The sequence below is a fragment of the Capra hircus genome, assembly GCF_001704415.2.
Source record: "Capra hircus breed San Clemente chromosome X unlocalized genomic scaffold, ASM170441v1, whole genome shotgun sequence".
Taxonomy (NCBI): Eukaryota; Metazoa; Chordata; class Mammalia; order Artiodactyla; family Bovidae; genus Capra; species Capra hircus.
Window position 1 is genome coordinate 21741047 of NW_017189517.1, and position 25400 is coordinate 21766446.

Below are 25400 nucleotides of genomic sequence, written 5' to 3' on the forward strand. Positions count from 1 at the left end.
CTTCTGCCTGCAGTACTTTGTACTTTCTTTTCCCACAACTTGGTGTCAATACATTGACTTTGCAGCATAGTGAATGAGTGAAGCCAAGTTCTCTATGCTAACAGGTGCTTAATCAGAGAAGAATCTAAACAGAGTTCAGGCTTGAGGTATTAAATTAAAGAAATAACAAGGTTTGTTTAAACAGGCTTCTCAGTTCAAATTCCTTATCACTGGTCATAAAGGTGTTTGTCTTTCTCATGATGCAGGGAGTACACTTTTTGCATGAGGCTTGTTTTTCCTACTTACATACAGGAGACAACAGAGGAGGGTCAGAGTGTTACTGTTGTGTTGGCCATTCCATAAGTAACTGTAATTTGAAATAATCAATATGCCATTGTGACAGATTTGGGGGTGGTCCACCCTGAGCCCCAACAGTGGCAAATGCCATGAAGGAAATTTTATTTTAAGCTCTTTTAAATCTAAATAATTTAAAATTAATCATTAAATTGTTACATGCAAGACCTTATACTTGACGCACAGTGTCAAACACAGGTGTAGGAGTTTGGACCAAGCAAAGAGAATGGATGACTCATACTCAAAAACCCCAAACTCCCTGAGGGTTTTCAGGGAGTTTTTATAGGCAAAATTTGGGGTGAGGGCTGCAGGGTGTTTGAATTTCTTCTGACTGGCAGGTGGTCAGGTAACAGAGTGGAGCTTCAGGAATCTTGTGCTAGGCCAGAAGTTACCATCCTCCACCTGGGTGGGGACAGAGGAGCCTGGTAGTCTATGGTCCATGGGGTGGCAAAGAGTCAGACTCCACTGAGTGACTGAGCAGGCACCTGGGTGGGAACCTTAATTTCTGCAAAAGAACTAAAAGATATTGTTATGTATATTCCTTGAGGAAGAACCAGAATCCTGCTTTAATGACTTCAGTTGGTTGTTCTTCTTTTGTTTCTGTGTTCCCTCCATTGTTCCCTGATTAGCAACTGTTTGAACCTGCTCTTTCTGTCTGCCTTCTGATGAATTAGTGATGGACAGGAAAATCTGGCATGCTGCAGCTCAAGGTGTTGCAAAGATTTGGACACGACTGAGCAACTGAACTGAACCTGCCCTTTGGAACTCAGGGAAGGTCATGGAAGCTGAATGAAGCTATTTACTACAAAAAAGAAATGAGGACATAGATTTGTAACCTGAAGTCTCACAGGGTCATGCTCCAATTCAATCTCTGTTATTGTGATTTATAAGAAATGTACATTTTGTCATTCAAGTGACTAAAATATATTTATCATATATATTTGTTCTTCTTCCACAGTACCTGATGCATAGCTCTTAAAACATTTGGAATTTCCTGGGCAATAAGAGCAGTCCAAGCAACTTTTGTCATGTTTGGTCTATTGTCCTCAGTTCCTGAAACAGTTTTAGACCCATAAAGATGACATGGGTGTATTGTTATTCTTAACAAGCTCCTTTCCGGAACTGAGTTTACAGTTACTCAGGTAACTTATAGAGATCACCTAAGGAGGGATGCTGGTTGCCAGGGGAATCAGCAAAAGAATAGAACACTGGAATTTCCAGTCCCACCCTCCTTGACATTCCTAGAGAAAGGAGGGATTGGAAGTTTGGTCAACCACTAATGGAATGACCTATGATTTAATCACTCACACATATATGTATATAATGAATCCTCCATAAAAATCTAAGAGGACCAGGTTCAGAGAGCTTAGCAGTTGTTGAACATGTGGAGGTCTGGGGAATGCGGTGCACCTAGAGAGAATACGAAAGCGTAACATCATTTCCTATACCTTGTCCTATGCATCTTATTCATGTAGCTGTTCCTGAGTTACATTATTTTATAAGCTCCTGTGTCCATGGGATTTCCCAGGCAAGAATACTGGAGTGGGTAGCCATTTCCTACTCCAGGGGATCTTCTCCACCCAGGGTTTGAACCTGTGTCTCCTGCATCTCTTGCATTGGCATGGGTATTCTTTACCACTGTGCCAAGTCCATAATAAGCCAGTAATACAGCATCCAGTCCCATCACTTCATGGTAAATAGATGAGGAAACAATGGAAACAGTGAGAGACTTTATTTTCTTGGGCTTCAAAATCACTGGAGATGGTGACTGCAGCCATGAAATTAAAAGACGCTTGCTCCTTGCAAGAAAAGCTATGACAAACTTAGATAGCATATTAAAAAACAGAGACATTACATTGCCAACAAAGCCCCATCTAGTTAGTCAAAGCTATGGTTTTTTCAGTAGTCATGTATGGATGTGAGGGTTGGACCGTGAAAAAAGTTGAGTGTCGAAGAATCAATATTTTTGAACTGTGGTGTTGGAGAAGATTCTTGAGAGTCCCTTGGACTGCAAGGAGATTCAACCAGTAAATCTTAAGGAAATCAGTCCTGAATATTCATTGGAAGGACTGATGCTGAAGCTGAAGCTCCAATACTATGGTCACCTGATGCGAAGAACTGACTCATTTGAAAAGACCCTGATGCTGGGAAAGATTGAAGCCAGGAAGGGAACGAGATGACAGAGGATGAGATGGTTGGATGGCATCATGGATTTGATGGGCATGAGTGTGAGCAAGCTCCAGGAATTGGTGATGGACAGAGAAGCCTGGGGTGCTGCAGTCCATTGGGTTTAAAAGAGTTGAACACTACTAAGTGACTGAACTGACTGACTGAGAGTAAGTAAAATGTTTCTGAGTTCTGTGAGTTGCTCTACCAAATTAATTGAATCTAAGGATTTGGAACTGTATACCAATGTCACATGATAAAAAATCTCTGGAACTGACCAAGCCCCATAGCAACTGTTGCCATAAGCCTCTGGATTTAAAACAGCCAGTTTCCTGACCCCATATTAGGTAAAATATCCACCGTATTATCCACCCCACAGCATCCTAACCAACCACCTAATGCAACCATTCCAATAGGAATTTTCTCTGTGTTGAGACTATAAAAACGCTGCTAGCCTGTGAAAGGGTCTGGCTCTCCCTTGAGATGCCCCGATGTTCAAAGAGCATCTCCTACTCTAATAAACTTTATTCTCCTCTCATTCTGCCTCATGTCTGGAAATTCTTTTCTAAATCAAGAACGGACCATTAGGAAGGAAGGAGTAATGGGAAATTCTAATCTGTTGCAGGTTAGTCAGTAACAACCTAGACTTGTGATTGGCACTGAAGTAGAGGGCAGTTTTGTGGAAATGTACCCTTAACCTGTGGAATCTATTGCTATCTCTTGGTAGATACTGTAAGAATTGAGTTGAATTGTAGGACACCCAGCTGATGCTCAGTTCAGTTCAGTTGCTCAGTCGTGTCTGAGTCTTTGCAATCCCATGGACTGCAGCACGCCAACCTCCCTGTCCATAATTAACTCCCAGAGTTTACTCAAACTCATGTCCATTGAGTCGGTGATGCCATCCAACCATCTCATCCTCTGTTGTCCCCTTCTCCTCCCCACTTCAATCTTTCCCAGCATCAGGGTCTTTTCAAAAGAGTCAGTTCTTTGCATCAGGTGTCCAAAGTATTGGAGTTTCAGCTTCAGCATCAGTCCTTCCAATGAATATTCAGGACTGATTTTCTTTAGGATGGACTGGTTGGATTTCCTTGCTGTCCAAGGAACTCTCAATAGTCTTCTCCAACTCTACAGTTCTAAAGCATCAATTCTTTGGTGCCTAGCTTTTCTTATAGTCCAACTCTCACAACCATACATGACTACTGGAAAAACCATAGCTTTGACTAGACAGACCTTTGTTGGCAAAGTAATGACTCTAATTTTTAATATGCTATCTAGGTTGGCCATAGTTTTCCTTTCAAGGAAAAAACATATTTTAATTTCATGGCTGTAGTCACCACCTGCGGTGATTTTGGAGCCCTCCAAAATAAATTTTGTCACTGTTTCCATTGTTTCCCCATCTATTTGCCATGAAGTGATGAGACCAAATGCCATGATCTTAGTTTTCTGAATATTGAACTTTTTAAGCCAGCTTTCACTCTCCTCTTTCACTTTCCTCAAGAAGCTCTTTAGTTCTTGTTTACTTTCTGCCATAAGGGTGGTGTCATCCGCATATCTGAGGTATTGATATTTCTCCTGGCAATCTTGATTCCAGCTTTTGATTCCTCCAACCCAGTGTTTCTCATGATGTACTCTATATATAAGTTAAATAAGCAGGGTGACAATATACAGCCTTGACATACTCCTTTCCCAATCTGGAAGGCATCTGTTGTTTCATGTCCAGTTCTAACTGATGCTTCTTGACCTGCATACAGAATTCTCAAGAGGCAGGTCAAGTGGTCTGGTATTCGGATCTCTTGAAGAATTTTCCACAGTTGGTTACAATCCACACAGTCAAAGTCTTTGGCGTAGTTAATCAAGCAGAAGTAGATTTTTTCTGGAACTCTATTGCTCTTTTGATGATCCAACGGATGTTGGCAATTTGATCTCTGGTTCCCCTGTTTTTTATAAATCCAGCTTGAACATCCAGAAGTTCACAGTTCATGCACTGTTGAAGCCTAGCTTGGACAATTTTGAGCATGACTATACTAGCATGTGAGATGAGTACAATTGTGTGGTAGCTTGAGAAATTTCTGGCATTGCTTTTTTTGGGGATTGGAATTAAAACTGACCTTTTCCAGTCCTGTGGCCATTGCTGAGTTTTCCAAATTTGCTGGTATATTGAGTGCAGCACTTTGACAGCATCATCTTTTAGGATTTGAAATAGTTCAGCTGGAATTCCATCACCTCCACTAGCTTTGTTTGTAGTGATGCTTCCTAAGGCCCACTTGACTTTGTATTCTAGGATGTCTGGCTCTAGGTGAGTGATCACACCATCATGATTATCTAGGTAGTGAAGATCTTTTTTGTATAGTTCTTCTGTGTATTCTTGCCACCTCTTCATAATATCTTCTGCTTCTGTTAGGTCCATATCATTTCTGTCCTTTATTAAGCCTATCTTTGCATGAAATGTTCCCTTGGTATCTCTAATTTTCTTGAAGAGATCTCTAGTCTCCCATTCTATTGTTTTCCTCTATTTCTTTGCACAGATCACTAAGGAAGGCTGTCATATCTCTCCTTGCTCTTCTTTGGAACTCTGCATTCAGATGGGTATATCTTTCATTTTCTCCTTTGCCTTTTGCTTCTTTTCTTTTGATAGCTGTTTGTAAGGCCTCTTCAGACAACCATTTTGCCTTTTTACATTTCTTTTTCTTAGGGATGGTGTTGATCACTGCCTCCTGTACAGTGTCAGGAATTTCTGTCCATAGTTCTTCAGGCACTCTGTCTATCAGATCTAGTTCTTTAAATCTATTTCTCACTTCCACTGTATAATCATTAGGGATTTGATTTAGGTTATAGCTGATTGTTTTAGGCATTTTTCCTATTTTCTTCAATTTCAGTCTGAATTTGGAAATAAGGAGTTCATGATCTGAGCCACAGTCAGCTCCTGGTCTTGTTTTTGCTGATTGTATAGAGCTTGTCTATCTTGGCTGCAAAGAATATGATCAGTCTGATTTTGGTGTTGACCATCTGGTGATGTCCATGTGTAGAGTCTTCTCTTGTGTTGTGGGAAGTGGGTGTTTGCCATGAAGAGTGTGTTCTCTTGGCAAAACTCTATTAGCCTTTGCCCTGCTTCATTCTGTACTCCAAGGACAAATTTGCCTGTTATTTCAGGTATTTCTTGACTATCTATTTTTGCATTCCAGTCCCCTATAATGAAAAGGACATCTTTTGGGGGTGTTAGATCTATAAAATTTGTAGGTTTTCATAGAACCATTCAACTTCAGCTCTTCAGCATTACTGGTCAGGGCATAGACTTGGATTACTGTGATACTGAATGGTTTGCCTTGGAAACAGAGATCATTCTGTCACTTTTGAGATTGCATCCAAGTACTGCATTTTGGACTCTTTGGTTTACTGTGATGGCTACTCCATTTCTTCTTAGGGATTCTTGCCCACCATAGTAGATATAATGGTCATGTGAGTTAAATTCACCCATTCCAGTCCATTTTAGTTTGCTGATTCCTAAAATGCTGATGTTTACTCTTGCCATCTCCTGTTTGACCACCTCCAGTTTGCCTTGATTTGTGGACCTAACACTCCAGGTTCCTATGCAATATTGCTCTTTACAGCATTGGACTTTACTTCCATCACCAGTCACATTCACAACTGGGCATTGTTTTTGCTTTGGCTCTGTCTCCATTCTTTTTGGAGTTATTTCTCTACTGATCTTCACTAGCATATTGGGCACCCACCAACCCGGGGAGTTCATTTTTCAGTGTCCTATCTTTTTGCCTTTTCATACTGTTCATGGGGTTCTCAAGGCAAGAATAATGAGGTGGTTTGCCATTTCCTTCTCCATTGCACCACATTTTCTCAGAACTCTCCACCATGACCCATCTGTCTTGAGTGGACCTACACAGCATGGCTCATAGTTTCACGGAGTTAGATGAGCCTGTCTTCTTTGCGATCAGATTGGTTAATATCAGCTGATGTTAGATACTTGTTTTATGGTGTGGGGAAATCTCCACACAAACACTGAAGAACATTTATTATCATAATATCATTTAAATGTTAACTGTAAATATATAATAAATACATAATATTATTAAAAATATTGTGTTACCTTTTTCATGAATGGATATAAAGATCCTTATTTATATTGTAGAGTATTTTCTTATAGAGCATTATGATTTTTATCTGAACTCTCATTTAATTCATCATTAATTTTCATAATGTCCTAAGGGGTTTCATTTAATTCAGAGATACTTTTGATTAAGTATTGTATTAGAAGACAATAAGGAAAAATATTCCCCTAAGCCAAGCTGGCCTATCATTTATTTCTCCACTCTGAAAGCTAATTTCTTTTCTTTGTGGTTTGATGACTACAAAACAAAGATTGTGCAGTTATACTAAAACTCAGTGAGTATCAATAGATCTAAATTTTCTATAAACTCTTGTTTATCTGAAGGCCAATTAACAAGTTTTCAGCTATAAGTGGCTGTATCTCTTCTCAGGTCTCTGGCTGCCTACCCTTAGGGCTCAGAGCTACTTCTCAGCACCTCACAAAGTAAGCAGGAGGGAAGAAAAATAAGGCAATTTGGCTCCTTGACAATATCTTTGGAATAATTGGATTTGGGGAGGAAGATTCAAAATAGAGCATGGCAAGCTACAAACACACAGTTCCCATTTGTTGTGAATACAGGTTTGTGCTCTGCTTGATTTCAGAGGCTCGGTCAGTGGGTTGTGCATAATAAACAGATGGTTCTAGAGTTGGAGCTATTCTATGCTAAAATTCTAAATTTTAAACATATTTAAAAGTCGTCTCTACCACAAATTTATCCTAGCCAGTAATTATTATTAAGGATTATTCTAACAGTGTATAGTTACCAGGGAACATATATGATTTTTAAATGTGTCTCCCTTTATCTATTTAAACAAAAACAAAAACCTTCCGCAGAGCCAAATACTAATTATCAGTCCCATTTTTCAGTTGAGAGAACTGAAGTAAGGGCAAATAAATAGTTTTTTTCGCTCAGACATGTTGCCACAACTTTTGGTTTGAAAGAGCATTTGTCAGATTGGGGCCCAGGAAAGCCAATCTGGATGGCAAAGAATAGGATTAAATTGTGATCAGGAAATTAGCCAAAGGTTCCTAAAATCCATCCTAAAGTACAGTGTGGAAAATGGAATGTTGACTGCCATTCCAGTAAACAATGAATGCTGCTAGCTATAAAGTCATTAGCTACTACAATTTCCTGCCCCACCCTCCCCATGAGAGTGTACCCTCAGGGGAATTCAGGATGGACAGAAACAGGATTCTGGTCCTAGATAGTTAAGGTGAATATCTAAGGTATAATTTCAATGAGCCTAGACTCTTTCTTCTAATACATAGAAAAGCACCAGAATCATTAATTTTACATGTCTGTTTTGGGAACTAACAGCAATCTTTTGATGTTCAACTACATTTTTTTTAAACAAAAACTAATATATATTCTGTTTCCTCCCTTACCTCTCTGGAGCAATTCCTTAGAGCTGAAAGGCTGTCTCCTGGACTACAGTTCTCAGTAAATAAAACTTAACTTGAAACTTTTAGGTTGTGTATTTTTCTTCAGTCAGTAACAGGTGTTGCAGTCAGTCAGTCAATTCAGTCCCTCAGCCATGTCTGACTCTTTGCAACCCCATGGACTGCAGCACGTCAGGGCTCCCTGTCCATCACCAACTCCCAGAGCTTACTCACACTCATGTCCATCGAGTTGGTGATGCCATCCAACATCTCAGCCCCTGTCGTCCCCTTCTCCTCCTGCCTTCAATCTTTCCTAGCATCAAGGTCTTTTCAAATGAGTCAGTTCTTCGCGTCAGGTGGCCAAAGTATTGGAGTTTCAGCTTCAGCATCAGTCCTTCCTGATGGTTTGCCTCAGAGAACCCTGCCCCTTGGCCTGACTCTTAAACGGAAGTGACTTTGTTCAGATCCTTGTTCACCTGTGGATGGCAGGAAGGAAGAAAATAACACTTTCCCTCCCTGAGGCTTGCCATTCTAGGAGATGTTCATAAAACTAATGGCCTTTTAACTTTGGTTCCCCACCTCTCCTCATCTCTGATCTATAAAAGAACTTGGCATCCAGACCCCAATAAGATGGTTATTTTGAGGTGCTAGCCTGCCATCTTCTTGGTATGTCAGCTCCCTAATTAAAGTCTCTTCCTTGCCTCAATTGCAATTGTGGCTCCAGATCACCATGATAAAGCAGATATATAATAAAAGAGGTCACACAATTTTTTTTCCCAGTGCATACAAAAGTTATATTTATACTCTACAGTAGCCTATTAAGTATATAATAACATTATGTCTAAAAGCAATGTAGTAGTGGTGGTGGTGGTGGTAGTAGTAGTAGTAGTAGTGTTAGTTGCTTAGTCATGTCTGACTCTTTGCGACCCCATGGATTGTAGCCCACCAGGCTCCTCTGTCCAAGGGATTTCCCAGGCAAGAATACTTGAGTGGATTGCCATTCCCTTTTCTGGAGGACCTTCCTGACCCAAGGATCAAACCTGTGTCTCCTGCATTGCAGGCAGATTCTTTACCATCTGAGCTATAGGGAAGTCCTCAAAAACAATGTAAGTCTCACAATTTTAAAAAAAGTTTATTGCTAAAAAATGCTAACCATCATCTGAGCCTTCAGCAAATCATAATCTTTTTGCAATAGTAACATCAAAACCATCTATCACAGATCACTGCCAATATAATAAAGAAAAAAGTTTTAAATATTGTGAGAATTAGTAAAATGTGACACCCAGAGGCAAGACGTGAGCAAATACTGTTGGAAAAATAGCATTAAAAGACTTGTTTGAGAGTTAAAAGACTTGTTTTTACTGTACTGCAAAGTACAATAAAACAGGGTATGCTTGCACTCACTTCAATTAAAACTTCAAGAGTACTCACTGGCTAAGGAACTAGTGTTTAATTTGTTGAGAGTTCATTCTTTGTTATGGCTGTAGGAGGCCAGTGTGAAACAGAGTGTGGTGTCATCAAAAGTTGAGGAGGTAGAGAATGGGCCCTGTCAGCCATTTCCCCTATGTCCCCCATCAGAAAAATTATGAACCCTAAAGGTCAAACATTAAAATAGTACTTGAAAGTGGCTTTAGTTATGGTGAACTTAATATAAAGAAAAATTTTCCAAAAGTCATCTTTGAGAGCCTAGTTTTTCAGGCTAAACTACTGATACTACTATGGAATATAAGAAAGCCATTATTTTAATCAAGGGAGGTTCCAAAATAGTGCCTTTAAAGCTAAGATATGGAGCAAAAGAATAAAAATCCATGTCTGCAACCATTTAATATCCTGTATTTATATTGTCCATTAAAAATAACATAAAAAATTTGGAGGAGATAATTTCAATTTCTTTAAAACTATAGCACATATGTATACTATATATATATTAGTATGGAGTATAGTACACATATACCAAATACATGCCTAAAAATAAGATTTAAATATGTATTCACCCTGAATACAGAGTTAGCACATGACAGATATTAAGCTCTTAATTCCAGTTCATACCTCTTCTTTGCATACCCAATAGATTTGTTCACAAAAGCCTAACTCATCAAAAGACCCAGTGAACAAAGCTAATTCATATACAAACAAAAATTTAAAAATCAACAGTATCTTTCTCCTCCTCTCCCCTGAATAAACATTGACATGAAACCCACTTTTCCAAGCACAGTAGTTCATACTGAGCTGCTGAGATCTTTCTAATTCCCACACCTTTCTTAATCAGATGAGTGTTAGTACTTCAAAGATACAGTAGTGTCATAAACTCTACAGGCTTACTACTCCCTTGAGGACCATAGTGTATCTTTTTGGTAGAATATTATCTCCTTTATTCCCATGTGAGTATGTCTATACATAGGCTATTCATTTGAGGATGCTAATTAGTAAGCTATTGCTTCAGAAGATTAATGATGGTAGTAATCCCTTTGATCTCCCTCTCTGGCCCCTAGGATAATTTCCTGCCTTTACAACAACCAGTTACTCCTTCATAGAAGAAAAATAGGTTCATTGTTCTCATTTTGTAATTTTGTACTTACTAAGTGCTACATCTGCAAAGGATTCATAAGAGCATGATTTTTAAAGCTCTCCTAGTCTTTAATGGGGGGCTTCCCTGATGGCTCCCATGGTAAAGCGTCTGCCTGTAATGCGGGAGACTTGGGTTCGATTAATGGGGTGATTATATGTGATCATTAAAAGCTTAAAGAAAAAAAAAACTGATGACAGAAAAGCTCATTTTGAAGCCTCTATTTTTTTTTTTTTACTGTTCATTTAAGGGACTGTTAGTATACTTACCCTCTGTCTAACCCATTCTTCACACTGCTACCAGAATAATAGTCTTGAAGTAGAGTTATGATGCCACACTCCTGTTCAAATCCTTTCATGACTCATAATAGCATACAAAGTAATGTTAATTCACCTTAGAATCTATTATTGAGAGTTTCCTCTGAGTGAGACATCACGGGAACACAAAGAAAAATAGGTGAAATAACTACCTTCAAGGAATTCACAATGCATGAGGAAAGAAGACATTGATGAAAAAGTAGTGTGCTAGATGACACAATGGAAATATACTTAGGATGCTATGTACCATGGAGGAGAGAGTATTTAATAAAATTCAAGGCTAGAGATTGAAGGAATACGAGTCAGGGATAGGATAGATCTTCATAGAGTTGATAAGGGCAGAGCTCAGTCATATTAACTTAATAAGTATTCTCAAGACAAACTGGAGAGTTCATTTATTACAGCAGTGTTACCATCCTGTGCAAAAACAAGGCATGCTTATACAAAAGGCTTGAGACACACAAGGAATGCAATTGCTTCTGTATCTCAAAGTAAATGGAATGAAATTCATAGGTGACTGGTGATAAATCTGGAAAAGTCTGTTAGCTCTAAAGTATTTAAATATGATGCCAAGGGTTTAAGCTGGGTATTTATCTGTATAGATTTTTTTTTCAATTGATAAATCTTATAATGTAAAGGATGGACTAGAAGAGAATGAAGGCAAGAAAACCAAGTAGGAAGCTATTGTAATGGTTCAGGCAAGAAGCAACAAGCTGAAGCTTGGTAGCAGTTGTGTGAATGGAGAGGAGGAGGTAGATTCATTAGGGATTTCAGAAGCAGGAATGAAATGACTTGGGGATTGATTAATGGAAAGATGTAATGACAAAAATGTCTAAGATGATCTTCACATTTTAATGTTGATAACTTTAACTGGGTAAAGACAGAAAATGCAGGAGAAGGAATGCAATGGAGGGAAAGAGGACTAATTAGAGTTCGGATATATGGAGTTTGGAAATGGTCTTTTACTGATTATATAAGGCCCTCCATGATCTGGCTCCTACTCTTCTTTCTAGTCTCATCTATTACATCTTTACCAAATGCTGTGCTGACTACACTTATTGTTCCCTGAAAAACCATGCTCACTCCCTTCTCTATGTACTTGCTCAGAAGTAGTAGTTTGACTTGTTAACAGTGCCCTCTAATTTATTTATTAATTCAGGCATTTATTAGAAATACTTTTTCTGCATCTATTATGTGCAAGGTCCTGTTTGACATGAGGTCCTGTTTGAGATGTTGGAAATATATCAGGGAACCAAACAATCAAATCCCTGTTGTCCCAGTGGAGGAAGAAGAGTGTAGCATGACTCGAGAGAGTAGCATTGAAACATATACCTGTGTGCTGAGTGCTAAGTCACTTCAGTTGTGTCTGACTCTTTGCAACTCCATGGACTGTAGCCTGCCAGGCTCCCTCTGTCCATGGAATTCTCCAGGCAAGAATACTGGAGTGGGTTGCCATTCCCTTCTCCAGGGGATCTTCCCAACCCAGGGATTGAACCCACGTTTCCCACATTGCAGAGGAATTCTTTACCTCTAGCACCGCCTGGGAAGTCTTCTTCACCTGGTAAGTTTCTTCATTTGGGAAGAAACATATACATTACCATATATAAAACAGATAGCTGGTGGGAAGTTGCTTTATAACACAGGGAGCTCAGTCTGGTGCACTGTGACAACCTAGAGGGGCAGGATGGGATGGAGGAGTGGGAGAGAGGTTCAAGAAGGAGAGGACACGTGTATACCAATGGCTGATTCATGTTGATGAATGGCAGAAATCAACACAACACTGTAAAGCAATTATCCTCCAATAAAAAATAAATTAATTAAAAAATAAAACTTTACAAAAGCAAGCAAACAAACAAAACCCCCAAAGACTGCCGATTAAAAAAACAAACAAACCCTGTTGTCAAATTTTTCTAAATATACCTATAGTTCTTGATGTACCTTCCATGAACATTTCTTAGATTACATGAGTAAAACCACATTAGTATTCAGTTATATAGCATTTTATCATCTATGATATAATGGATCCCTCTATTATAAGCATCCATCATAGTTTATATTTATTGTGTGAATACTCTCTAGACCAATACTGTCCAGTATAATGTTCTACAATAATGGAAATATTCTATATTACACCGTCTAATAGAGTAGCCATTAACCACACATGGCTATTGAATACTTGAATCTAGTATGACTGAGCAGCTGAATTTTAAATTTTATTTCATTTTAATGAACAGAAATTTAGTTATCCATAGATGGCTAGTGGCTTCCATATTCAACAACATTTTGGATCACTACCTTGTGGTGGGTAAGGACAATGATTTTCCTATAAGTCAGTATATCATTTAATTATCTAAGCTTTGGGATGATACATAGCTGAATTTGAATTATGATTTTACCATTTGTTGGTTTATAGGTTCAGGCAGTCTGGGTAACTTCTATGGGTGCAGGCTAAGTTGCCTCAGTCATGTCCGACTCTTTGCAACCCTATGAACTGTAGTCCACCAGGCTCCTCTGTCCTTGGGATTCTCCAGGCAAGAAAACTGGAGTGTGCCATGTCCTCCTCCAGGGGATCTTCCTGACCTAGGGATCAAACCCACGTCTTTTATGTCTCCTGCACTGCTGCTGCTGCTAAGTCACTTCAGTTGTGTCCGACTCTGCGTGACCCCATAGACGGCAGCCCACCAGGCTCCGCTGTCCCTGGGATTCTCCAGGCAAGAACACTGGAGTGGGTTGCCACTTCCTTCTCCAAAGTATGAAAGTGAAAAGTGAAAGTGAAGTCGCTCAGTCGTGTCTGACTCTTCACAGTCCCATGGACGGCAGCCTACCAGGCTCCTCCATCCATGGGATTTTCCAGGCAAGAGTACCAGAGTGGGCCGCCATTGCCTTCTCCAATCCTGCACTGGGAGGCAAGTTCTTTACCACTAGCACCACCTGGGAAGCCCTGGGTAATGTCTATGGGTCTCAATTTTATTAAGGAATAATGATAGGATCAAACTTTTGGGGTTGCTGTGAAGTTAAAGTAACATGATTGTACAACTTCTTTCCGGAAGATAGACTAGATATACTTTCCATTGTTTTTTTTTTCCTGCTAACTATATTTAAAACCCATGAATAAGATATGATACATGAAACAGAGAGATGTTTCTATTTCAGAGCCAAAAATACTCTGAGAGATGAATGGAAGCCAGATCAGCTGGTGAGCTGTGAACTCAAAGAATGACATAGTAGGGAGTTCCCTCAACTTTACTTTTAAGCTTCCCTGGTGGCTCAGACAGTAAAGTGTCTGCCTGCAAAGCAAGAGACCCGGTTTCAATCCCTGGGTTGGGAAGATCCTCTGGAGAAGGAAATGGCAACCCACTCTGGTATTCTTGCCTTGAAAATCCCATGGTCAGAGGAGCCTGATAGGTTACAGTCCAAGCGGTCGCAAAGAGTCAGACATGACTAAGCAACTTCACTTCACTTCTTGAAGGTACAGTCTTGAAGAAACCAGCAACCTAGGAATATCAACAGGCATACAGATTAAAAATAGAGCCTGTTTTCTCTAGCCAAAAGACTGGGAAAGGGGTAGATGTACTCTTCTAATAAGACAGAAAAATTTTGGTCAATAACCACTCTAGTGAAACACCACAGAAAAAATTTTGGACCCACTCCCACCAGCAAAGGAAGAGCCTAGACTTGCACTCTTTCTAGGCTGATGTAAGGTGTTCTGGTCTTCCCTGCCCTCTTTGTGGTGGTATCAAAAAAAGTTGAATAAGGTGCTTGGACTTTTATTCCCAACTGGTGGTAACAAGCTAGCCTCCTATCCAGTGGTGTCAGTAGAGACTGTGGGGAGTACTGAGGTATCCTTGTTTCCCTCCAACTGAGGAGGTGTCAGAGGAGGCCTAGTAAGAGTCAGGAATTTTAATGTCTTGTGGGAGAAATATCAATTACCTCAGATATGCAGATGACACCACCTTTATGGCAGAAAGGGAAGAAGAACTAAAGATCCTCTTGAGGAAAGGAGGAAAGTGAAAGAAGAATGTGAAAAAGTTGACTTTAAACTCAACATTCAGAAAACTAAGATCATGGCATCTGGTCCCATTACCTCATGGCAAATAGATGGAGAAACAATGGAAACCATGACAGACTTTATTTGGGGGGGCTCCAAAATCACTGAAGATGGTGACTGCAGTCATGAAAATAAAGATGCTTTCTCCTTGGAAGAAAACCTATGACCAACCTATACAGCATATTAAAAAGCAGAGACATCTTTGCCAAAAAAGGTCCATCTAGTCAAAGCTATGGAGAAGGAAATGGCAACCCCATCCCGTGTTTTTGCCTGGAGAATCCCAGGGATGGCGGAGCCTGGTGGGCTGCTGTTTATGGGGTTGCACAGAGTCGGACATGACTGAAGCGACTTAGCAGCAGCAGCAGTCGAAGCTATGGTTTTTACAGTAGTCATGTACGGATGTGAGAGTTGGACCATAAAGAAATCTGAGCACTGAAGGACTGATGCTTTTGATCTGTGGTGCTGGAGAAGACTCTTGAGAGTCCCTTGGAATGCGAGGAGATCCAACCAGTCCATCCTAAAGGAAATCAGTCCTGACTACTCAGTGGAAGTACTGATGCTGAAGCTCAAAACTATGGCCACCTGATGTAAAGAACTGACTCACAGGAAAAGATCCTGATGCTGGGAAAGACTGAAGGCAGGAAGAGAGGGGATGACAGAGGATGAGATGGTTGGATGGCATCACCAACTTAATGGGCACGAGTTTGAGCAAGCTCTGGGAGTTGGTGATGGACAGGGAAGCCTGCTGTTCTGCAGTCCATGGGGTTGCAAAGAGTCGGACATGACTGAGTGACTGAACTGAATTGACTGGTAATAAGGCCACCACCCTTAGTAACAGTGGAGGCCTTATGAGGAACAATAAGGGGGGCACTTCTATCCTTCTAAACTTTTGAGGCATGAGAGAAGGCATAATGGGTAACTAGAATACTCACTTTGCTCAGCAGGGGCAAGGATAAGTTATATATATATATATATATATATATATATATATATATATATATATATATATATATATATATATATATATAAGTCAATACTGAAAGCAACCATTAAAAAGCTACAGAAACAAACACACTGAACAACACTATTGATAAGGGCTTACCTGCTAGTCCAATGGCTAAGAATCCACCTGTTAATGCAGGGGACACCTGTTAAATCCCTGATCCAGGAAGATCCCACATGCCACAGAGCAAACAAGCTCTTGTGCCATGACTACTGAAGCCCACACCTAGGACCTAGAGCAAGAGAAGCCCCCTCCACTTTCTGCAACTAGAGAAAGTTTGTGTGCAGCAATGAAGACCCAACACAGCAAGAAATAAATGTCAATAAATAATAAAAAAAGAAAAATTAAAACATAACTATTGATAGATGGAAATGAAATTTTGTTGTTGTTCAGTCACTAAGTTGTGTCCAACTCTTTGTGACCCAATGAACTGTAACAACTATCTCCGGGAGCTTGCTGAGCTCCACTCAAACTCACTGACTTTGATGCCATCATTGATGCCATCCAACCATCTTATCCTCTGTTGCCTCCTTCTCCTCTTGCCCTAAGTCTTTCCAAGCATCAGGATCTTCTCTAATGAGTCAGCTCTTTGCATCACATGGCCAAAGTATTGGAGCTTCAGCTTCAGTATCAGTCCTTCCAAGGAATATTCAGAGTTGATTTCCTTTAGGATTGACTGGTTTGGTCTCCTTGCAGTCCAAGCGACTCTCAAGAGTCTTCTCCAGCACCACAATTCAAAAGCACAAATTCTTCAGCACTCAACCTTCTTCATGGTCCAACTCTCACATCTGTACATGACTACTTAAAAAATATTTAAGTAAAACACAGAAAGGCAGGAAAAAGTAATCAGAAAAATGAAAACCAAAAGAAACAGAAAAAAAAAATAAATGGCAGATGAAGCTATAAGATATCAATAGTTTCCTTAAAAATAAGTGGTCTAAGTGGCACTAGTGGTAAAGAACCTGCCTGCTAATGCAGGAGACATAAGAGACATGGGTTTGATCCCTTGGTGAGGAAGATCACCTTGAGAAGGCCATGGCAACCCACTCTAGTATTCTTGCCTGGAGACTTCAATATTCCCTCTCAAAAACTGGCATAAAAACTTGAAAGAAAATCCACAAGAGTATATAATTTGACAATAACATCAAACAAGCTGATCTAATTGATCTTTATAGAGCACTTCATCCCCCTAAAGCAGAAAACACTTTGTTTTAAGGTTCTCACGGAAGATATACTACAATAGACCACATTTTGGACCATTAAACAAACCAAAATTTTTAAAGCAATTGAAAGCATTCAGAGTATGTTTTCTGACCACAATGGAATCAAACTAGAAATCAATAATAAGAGAATAACAGGAAAATCCCAAAGGACTTGGGAAACAGACACACTTGTAGATAATCCTTGGGTCAAAGATGGAATATTAAAGGAAATAAAAAATGTATTAAATGGAATCAAAATCCAACATATTAAAATTTGTGGCACACCATTAAAGCAGTGCTGAGAGGGAAATTTATGGCACGCATGCAAACATTAGAAAAGAAGAAACATTTCAAAGTAATAAACTAATCTCTTAAGAATCTAGAAAAAGAAGGACAAGATAAATCTGAAGCAAGCTGAAGGAGGAAAATAATAAAGAGCTGAGATAAATGAAATTAAAAACAGAAAAACAATAGAGAAAATAAATGAAAGAAAGAGTTGATAATTTTAAAAGACTGATAACATTTACAAATTTTGAGAAAGACTGACTGAAAGAAGAGATAAGATACAAAATCCCAACACCAGAAATTAAATAGGATATCACTAAAGACGCTACAAGACATGAAAAAGACAATAAGTGAATAATATGAACAACTATTCAAAAATAAATTAGACAACTTACATGAAATGGATCACTTCCTTGAAAAATACAAATTATCACAATTTGTTCAATATAAAATATTTAATTTGAATAACCACATAAATATTAAAGAAATTGAATTAATAAATTAAAAGTGCCCCCAAAGAAATCTTCGTGATCAGAAATCTGTAGAATTCTACCATATATTTAAGGAGGAATTAAAACCAATTCTATAAAATTTCTTCCAAACAATTTAAAGAGGGAACACTTGGTAATTCATTTTATGAAGCTACAGTTAACTCTGATACTAGAACAAGACAAAGATGATATAATAAAGAAAATTATATGCCAGTATCTCTATGAATATAGATGTAAAAATCCTTAACATAGTATTAAATTAAATCCAGCAGCATATTAAAAGTTACACACCATACCCAAGTGCCATTTATCACCATAATTGCAACAGTGTTTCAACACGAGTATCAATGTATTTTTTATACATATGCTATTTTCCAGGCTTCCCTGGTGGCTCAGATGGTAAAGAATCTGTATGCGATGCAGAAGACCCGGCTTCAGTCCCTGGCTCAGGAAGATCCCCTGGAGAAGGAAATGGCAACCCACTCCAGTATTCTTGCCCGGAGAATTCCATGGACAGAGGAGCCTGGGGGACTGTAGTACATGGGGTCGTAAAGAGTCAGACACAACTGAGTGACTAACACACACACACACACACACACACACACTATTCTCCACAGATACACAGATACGTATTTTTTTTTTAGGTTTATAGAAACTAAAATACCCTTCAGGAACATCTGGTAAAACTGATAAATTGAAACTTATAGATTAAAAATATTTAGCTCTGTGGAAGAAGTCCTTGTAAGGATGAAAGTGTAAGTTATGGATTGGGAGAAACTATTTGCAAATCATGTATTTGACAAAGGCTTTATAGTTCTATTTAAAGAACTCTCAAAACTCAATGGAAAAAAAAAAAAAAAACCCTCAATGGAGGAGGCAATGGCATCCCACTCCAGTACTCTTGCCTGGAAAATCCCAGGGACGGAAGAGCCTGGTAAGCTGTGGTCCATGGGTTCGCTAAGAGTCGGACATGACTGAGTGACTTCACTTTCACTTTTCACTTTCATGCATTGGAGAAGGAAATGGCAACCCACTCCAGTGTTCTTGCCTGGATAATCCCAGGGATGGGGGAGCCTGGTGGGCTGCCGTCTATGGGGTCGCACAGAGTCAGACATGACTGAAGTGACACAGCAGCAGCAAAACTCAACAGCTTCAAAAAAAGAAAAAAAAAAAAAAAAAGCAAACCCAAATGGGTAAAAGGCATTAAAAGGCAGTTCACAAAAGAAGACATATAGATGGTAAAGAAGCACATGGAAAATATTCAGTGTATTAGTCATTAGTAAGTGTAAATGAAAACTACAATGAGATTTTACCAAATATCTATCAGAAGGGCTAAATAGGTACTATATAAAATATATTCACTATAAAATTAGTAACAATACCAAATTCTTGCAAGGATGCAGAGAATTCAGATTGCTCATATATCTGAGAGTAAAATGTTAAATAGTATAGCAACTCTGGGAAAGTTTGTCAGTCAAAAGCAAACCAAAAGCCTAAATAAATAAATAAATAAAAGCCCTAAACTTGTGACTAGCATAAAACCTAGCAATTGTACTCCTACACATTTATCTCTGAAAACTTATGTCCAAACAAAAATTTGTACATGAATGTTTATAGCAGGTTTGTTTGTGATAACTCCAAACTGAAAATAACTCAACTTGTTCTTCAATGGATGAATGGTTAAACAAACAGTGGTTTACCTTGGAATACTTACTTGGAAATAAAAAGAAAAGGAATACTGATATAAGCAACAACGTAAATGAATCTCCAGAGAAGTATACTTAGTGAAAAACAGCTGATGCTAAAACCTTATCTATTAAACAATTTGATTTATGCAACATTCTTGAAATGACAAAATTATAGACATGGTTAACTGATCAATGATTACCCTAGATCAGGGACAGGGCAGAGGGTAGGGATGAGTGTGGGTGGGACTAAAAAAGGGCAAAACGAGTGATCCTTGTGATGGAAATCTTCTGTATCTTGACCATACTAATGTCTATATCTTGGTCGTGATTTTGTACTAGTTTTGGCAGATATTACCATTGGAGGAAATGTGTAAATGATACATGCAGGATTTCTCTTTACTATTTGTTACAACTTCATGTGACTCTATAATCATCTCAAGTTAAAAGATAATTTATAGCTGAATAATTCCATTGTGTATATGTACCACAACTTCCTTATCCATTCATCTGTGGATGGACATCTAGGTTGCTTCCATGTGCTACCTATTGTAAATTGTGCTGCAATGAACATTGGGGTATATGTTTCTTTTTCAATTATGGTTTCCTCAAAGAGAAAGACAAATACTGCATATTAATACATATATTTGGAATCTAGAAAGCTAGTACTGACAATCTTATGTGCAGTGCAGCCAAGGAGACACAAAGAACAGATTTTTGGACAAGTGGGAGAAGGATAAGTGGGATGATTTGAGAGAATAGCATTGAAACCATAGGCAAAACAGATAGCCAGTGGAAGTTTAATATATAATGCAGGGAACCCAAAGCTGATGATCTATGACAACCTGGAGGGATGGGGTGGGGAGAAAAGTGGGAGGAGCATTCAGGAGAGAGGGTACATTTGTATGCCTATGACCGCTTCATGTTGACTTATGGCAGAGGCCATCACAATATTGTAATTATCCTACAATTAAAATAAATAAATACATTGTTTAAAAGTTAATTTAAACACAAATGCATGTAAGATGATTAGTACAATTAGGGACAATCAGTAAGTGCTAAATAAAAGATTTGGTAGAGTTTTGTTTTGTTGTGGCTATTTTTGCTTTGTCCTTGATGTTTTCCTTTTGGTCCACTGCTTGGGCCAGGGCTCCAAGGTAGTTACAAAGCTGTCTGGTGACTGCAGGGAGAGGCTTAAGACAGAAGCCCTGACTTCAGGGGGATGCAGAGGGGCCTGTCAAAGGTTTCTGGGCTCCTAGGCTGGTTGAGGGTGAACCTTTGGAAGAGTTACTGGCTCAACTCTCCCTCCACCCCACCCTCAGTCTTCAGGGGTTGGGGTATGGGCTATGGGTGGTTGTAATCTACTTGATGATTTTCAGTTGCTCCTCCAGGAAGCCACTCTCTAGGAAGCCACAGGCATGGAGGTCTGCACGAGCAGAACCCAGGGCAGGCAGGTCCAAAAAGGCCTGGCTCAGGTTCTTCTCCAGGGCCGTGGCAGCTTCCTTATTGTCTAGAGTTTTATCCCATTCATCTTGGGACGGCTTCTGCACTCCTGAAAGAGGGTAGGGACACCGCGACGGTTTTGAATCTTCAGGAGATACTGAGCACCCTTAAGCTTCTCCACCACGAAGTCACAGAAGTGACCCACCCCCTCCAGAGTCACAACCTCTTGGTGGAAATACAAGCCCAGAGAGAGGTAAGTGTAAGAGGATCCAGATTCACGATGAGCTCATGGTTGATGGTGGCCTTCATCTCAGTGGAATAATTCTGATGAATCTGGGTCCCCGTGGTGGGTCAGCCATAACCAGTTAAGCAACAACAACAAAAAAAAAAAAAAAAAGAAAGAAAGAAAGGAAATGGAGTTGGCTGGTCCAGGAGGCTGAGGAGGGCAAAGAAGATAGTCTTGGAGGATGTGATTGGAAAAGAGGCTGAAGGGTGGTCAGAGGCTGGAAAAAGGGGTGTCCACAAGTCTGGTACAAACAATGTTGAACCAAAAGATAGATCCATGGACCACTGTGTGTGCTATGAATAGCTTTAAATTGGAAGCTAGTCACTACTTGCGAACAGACAAAAATTATAATTGCTAAGCATTGTCCTATGGATATTGACAGGTGAAATTATTTTACAGGTAATGAGAAAGAAGGCCTGAAATAAGTAAGGGCTACTCTGGTGAAAGAGGGAAAGGAAAGAAGGGAGGAAAAGCTTTTGGGAAAAAGGACAGTAGAAAAAAAGATAAATCAAGAGAGAATGAGACAAATGGAGAGAGAGGGAAGAGGGAAGGATGTAAAGGATGGAGAGGGAAAGTGCAAGTAATCAAGAGGAAATCTTCCATACAGGTCGAGTAAAGGTTTAATTAGCTTCTTGGTGGACATCGGTGACACTGTTATAAGGGGCAACATCTGTTCTCTTCCAATACTGGTAGAGAGATTCATTAGAAATTTACTCCTTTGAATTAATGACCTATGAAGACTAGGGCAAATGCCTTTCTGAGAGGTAACATGCTGCTCATCTCAGTTATTAGAACACTCGTGTAAAGTCATTTATTAGTTACTTAAAGGATCTAGATGGAAGAGGGCAAAGAACCAATTAGAAAGGAATGAGTGATTAAAAATTCACAACATGTGATCTTAAATTGAGAACATCTGGCAAGAGTGGTCTCTGCTTATGTTAAAAGTGTTTGGGGATGAGGATGATGGGAGAGGCAGTTCCTACAGCAAGACAGGTAAACAATGAGGAACCTTCTGAAAATAAAATGTGATGTTTATTTGAATCATGTGGAATTGCCATTTTAGTTGGTTAAGTAATGTTCCATATGGTTCCACCTAATATATGTGAAAGCACTTGAGAAACTCTAGTAAAATGTTGATATGAATATGTTAGTATGAGGCAGGGGACAATTCGCATTGGGGAAAAAAGGACAAGATATAGTTTGGAGACCTTCCTTATTAGTTCTAGCTTTGCCACTTCCTTGTGTGACCTTGAGTGAATCACTTCAACTGAGAAGTCTTCTGTCTTGGTCTGTGTGTGGGTTGGAAAGGAACTTCCAGACAGAAGGCAGAATGAGAAGAGATGCTATTAGAACAGTGGACTGGCTCAAAGGAGACCTGACCCCTTTTATGGCTTCAGTTCAGTTCAGTTGCTCGGTCGTGTCTGACTCTTTGCAACCCCATGAATCACAGCATGCCAGGCCTCCCTGTCCATCACCATCTCCCGGAGTTCACTCAGACTCACGTCCATTGAGTCCATGATGCCATCCAGCCTTCTCATCCTCGGTTGTCCCCTTCTCCTCCTGCCCACAATCCCTCCCAGCATGAGAGTCTTTTCCAATGAGTCAACTCTTCGCATGAGGTGGCCAAAGTACTGGAGCTTTAGCTTTAACATCATTCCTTCCAAAGAAATCCCAGGGTGGATCTCCTTCAGAAAGTAGCCAATGTTTACAGCCTCAAGACAAAGAAAAATTCCTGCTGGAAGGATGGTATTAGGTGATTGGTTAGGGTGCTCTAGGTGGGTATTTTTACCTAATATGGGGGCCGGTTTAGGTCAGTGGGGCTCATGGCAATGTTTGCAATGGATCTAAGTCAGTTCCAGGGATGGCCTTGGTACAAGGCTTTCACCCATGACCTTGGACTAGGCCTCCGCATTCTCTTTTATGAAATGAGAATGCTAACATTTCCCATCCTCTATCCAACTTCAGAGCTTCTATGTGAGGATAATATGAGTTAGCTTATTTAAAAGTGCATTGCAAACTACACTGTTCCATCCAAATGTAAATGAATCAGGGTAAATGCTGTGTTCATATATATTAAAACAAGTTGTGTTGATTTTAGATGTAGATTTTTTGTGTGTGCTTTTTTAACTTTTAACATTTTTTTTCCTTTAGTGACATTTGAGATAATTAAATTATCTTGAACCATAGGTGGAAGATTTTTGTTGTTGGGTTCTAAGTTACAGCTTTTTGAGGGGTATGGGGGATTAAATGAAGAATGACCTCTGTCATATGAGAAAGGTGGGTTCAAGGTACAAAAATAATGAGAAGATCCCACAGCATTCCTTACTCCCAACAAAACATCTTTGTTTTCTATTCTTTTTAAGGCCTGAAGAGTCAATCCACTTTCTATGAAGTAAAAACACTTAGATACTGTCAGACTCCTTGTCAAGCTGTATCATCATCTCTAATGACATGGAGGTGTTATTTAGTTTGTCCTTCATTTATCTGGCAGGCAACCAAATTGCATCCACGTTTTTCCACTCTTGATCATTGTCAAGAAGATTTTTTTTTCCTTTATACTTGTCAAAGTTAAAAGGGCTTGAAAAGTATTTAAGTGGATAAGTGAAACATTTAATATTCTTGTAGGTTATTCTTCATTGATAAGAGCCTGTTGTGAATTTTTTCTTGTCACCCGGACAGTTTGGAAGAAACCATCAGCAATCTAGCTTTAGCATGTCGCTATTACCATTTTAGACTGGGGAGGAAGGTTGCCATGGCCAGTACTACTGTCCCCATTTAGCTGATAGAGATATTGATATCCAGGAAGACTCTGCCTGTACACAAAGAAGATAAAACAACAAAAGTCAACAGTAGACAATCATCAGACTGCATCATGAAAAACATCAATTGGTACAGAGTGCTAAAGCAGGTTTCATAATCAATACACTTAAACAAACATGCCTGTAGCAATGTCTATTAATCACACACACATATAAAATAGTCCCATGCAATTATAGTGACTGATTTTGACTTACTACAGTGTATTTTTGATGGCCATATATGACAATAACATTAGTAAAGTGTACAAATGATTTATTTATATTGTGACATAAATACTATCTTTAAAAAACTAGAACTAAGGCTTTAGGATAATCTGTAACCTCCCAGTAAGTAGATAGATGCCTAAACCAATCTGTACCCTGACATCTCAGTTGTTTAATTATATTGTGAGATACTGCCATTTGGTGTGGATCGTCTCATTTTATAGGATCCATGTAACCTATCAATGGTATGTGCTGTGCTTAGTGACTCAGTCGTGTCTGACTCTTTGCGACCCCATGGACTCTAGTCCCCCAGGCTCCTCTGTCCATGGAGATTCCCCATGCAAGAACACTGGAGTGGGTTGCCATGCCCTCCTCCAGGGGAATCTTCCCAACCCAGGGATTGAACCCAGGTCTCCCACATTGCAGGCAGATTCTTTACCATCTGAGCCACCAGGGAAGCCCTATCAATGGTATATATCCATTCATATCTCACATAGTAGATTTCATATGGTACCATGAGATATATGACACCATGTTTAATCCTTTTGATTTGATAGACAAGTTGTTAGGAAAAAATCTCTTCTGGCTTGCCTAAATAACAAAATGCCTTTTATTTCCTGCTTGTAACCATCGATTTTCTCTTCCTCCCAATCAGAGCCCATGTGTCTCATTTGTTGGTCACCTCATTTCACACCCTTCCATACTGTAGATTCATTTCCACTAAGCACCAGTGAAGCATTTCCTTACTTCAAAATTTGGTTTGAAATTTATTTGTCTAGGATGTATTCCTTACTGTACCAAAATGAGTTTGGTTATGCCTTTATTGTACACTTCCTTGAAACGTTTGTTCATTACCAAGACATTGTTTTCATGTGTTCCTGAGTGGTAAGTATCAGGGAAACAGGATAAATTGGCATTCAATCAGTACTTAAGACTTTCTTGATCACCTGCAATATGCAAGCCACTCAAGAGTTGTAAAGAATAAAAAAAAAAAAGAATAAGGGATGCCAGCACTATGCAAGGCAGAATTAAATAATTAACAGATATACTGCAAAATGCTATGAGCAGAT

At 39.3% G+C, this 25400-nt stretch overlaps 1 pseudogene; it reads right to left on the minus strand.

Annotated features, from left to right (window-relative positions):
* Nucleotides 1-20939: 20939 nt before the first annotated feature.
* Nucleotides 20940-25182, minus strand: LOC102187034 (annotated as a pseudogene).
* Between the last annotated feature and the right edge of the window lie 218 nt (nt 25183-25400).